This window comes from Propithecus coquereli, unplaced genomic scaffold (genome assembly GCF_000956105.1).
Source record: "Propithecus coquereli isolate 6110/MARCELLA unplaced genomic scaffold, Pcoq_1.0 Scaffold38, whole genome shotgun sequence".
Taxonomy (NCBI): Eukaryota; Metazoa; Chordata; class Mammalia; order Primates; family Indriidae; genus Propithecus; species Propithecus coquereli.
The window spans coordinates 7041676-7044100 of NW_012149507.1; positions in this window are offsets into that span (position 1 = coordinate 7041676).

The following is a 2425-nucleotide window of genomic DNA, read 5'->3' on the forward strand; positions in this document are numbered from 1 at the left end:
TGCAGGACTGAGTACTTCCTGTAGGGCTGGTCTGGTCTTTGCAAAATCTATCAGTGATTGCTTGTCTGGGAAGGATTTTATTACTCCTCGTAGATGAAGCTTAATCTTAATTTTTACATTTTTTGTAGAGATGGGGTCTCACTCTTGCTCAGGCTGGTCTCCAACTCTGGGGCTCAAGCGATCCTACCACCTTGGCCTCCTCCCAAAGTGCCAGGATTACAGGCGTGAGCCACTGTGCCCGGACTCCTTCATTATTTTTTTAAATTAATAGACTTTAGTTTTTAGAGCAGTTTTTGTTCACAGAAAAACTGAGAATTAAGCATGAGAGTTCCCACATACCTGCCTCCCAGCTTCTCGCATCATCAGTATCTCTTACCAGTGTGTTATAATCAATGAACCAACACTGACGCATCATTATCACCCAAAGCCCATAGTTTAAATGAGGGTTCATCCTGTGTTGTACATTCTGTGGGTTTTCATAAATGTATACTGTCATGTATCCCCCATTACAGTAGCATACACAGGGGTTTCACTGCCCTAAAAATCTCTGTGCTCCACCTGTTCCTCCTTCCCTCCTCCCTAACCCCTGGCAACCACTGATCTTTTTACTGTCTCCAGTTTTGTCTTTTCCAGGATGTCATTTAGTTGGAATCTTAAAGTATGTAGTATTTTTAGATTGGCTTCTTTCGCTTAGCAGTATACATTTAAGTTTCCTTCATGACTTTCCGTACCTTAATAGCTCATTTCTTTTTAGCCATTGTATGGAGGTACCATCAATCCAAATGTTGATCTCAACCAGAAACACCCTCACAGACACACAGAGAGTAGTGATTTCCAAATGTCTGGGTACCCCGTGGCCCACTCAAGTTGACAAATAAAATTAACCATCACAGCTGTTATACCAAAAATCATGACACCACTAAATTATGGGAGTCACCTCAACTGACAGTCAAAACAGAACACAAGCCAAACGTGGCGGTGCACACCTGTAGTCCCAGCACCTCAGGAGTCTGAGGTGGGAGGATCGCTTGAGCCCAGGAGTTCAAGTCCAGTCTGAGTAATATAGCGAGACTTCATCTCTAGAATAAAATCAAAAACAGAACAACAATAAAAAAACCCCAGAACACAGTGGCAGAAGTGAAGTTCCTCCCACAACCCCCAAATTGAGATGCTAAAGCCAGAAGAAAGGCAAAATGGATGTTGGGTGCAAAACCACAAATGCCCCCTAGAGTGAGTCTCTGGCCCTGCCATCCAAAAAGAGTAAAATGACCCAAGGCTTCACCAACACTATGTACAAAATTATATAAAATTGGTCAGAAACGTTATGTCACGTGCGAGGATAACAGTACAATTACTGTGGAATGAGCAAAACCTTCTTTAATCAGTTTCCCACTACAATCCCGGCTCCTGCTCCCTTCTCACTCTCCTTTAATTGTATAAACATTTTTTCAGTATGATATTCCTGGCACTACGGTAATAAGCAACTATTTTGATAAGGCTTAACTCAAGAATAACTATTCTGACACCTCTTTAAATTACAGTAATTAAAATTGATGCCCACGTTACACTAACATCTTTAAATTGTAGGCTATCTAGTACAATTCGTATACGTAATATATACTTATTTTTTTCCCAACATAGACAAACTTTTTCTGCCCAGCTCTGCCTTCCACTACTGTACTATATATTTAAATGTGAAAAGGTCTCTACTAAATCACTAAAATTGATGCTTTCACAGCTCTTATAGTGAGATAGGGGCTGTTTATTCAGTTCTGGAAAATAATTCAGGCAACTCTGGGAGAAGGGTTTTATTATCCCAATACAGAAACACATACGCTTCCTCTAGACTAGTTTGAAATGAAGGGCTGAGATTCTTGTAAACTTCCAAGAGGCCAGTATCCTCAAAAACTACTTTTATTTAATTTATTTTTTTTCTGTTGTACATTAGCACACATCCTGAAGTTCATTTTATTGATTGAGTAGTGCATCTAAAATGTAAATTTTCACTGTATTCTCTTTAACAAATCTACAATGAGGTAATAATTTGCATATCAGGTACCATGGAGCAAGACTTTTGGAACACTGAAGCAGAAAATTAAAGTGGAGGACTGGGTGGCAGCAATGGAAATATTGGTTTAAAATCTGCTCCTGTCCCTCCACATGTCATGCGTGAGGGGGCTGGGGTGGAGTAAAAAAAAAAATAAATAAATAAATACGATCTGCTCCTGTGTTGTCAAGTAATTTCTTAGCATTACAGGATGCTCTGTCAAAAAATAACAGTGGTGTTCTTGTTTCCCTACTAGCAAGTCACCTGGGAACCATAGCAACAAGGCTAGAAATCGCTCTCCTCTCAGAAACCTACACACATTTTAACAAAGATTGGTGGTGGGCAGTGTATGTGGGTGGGAAACAGTAGGAAAATATA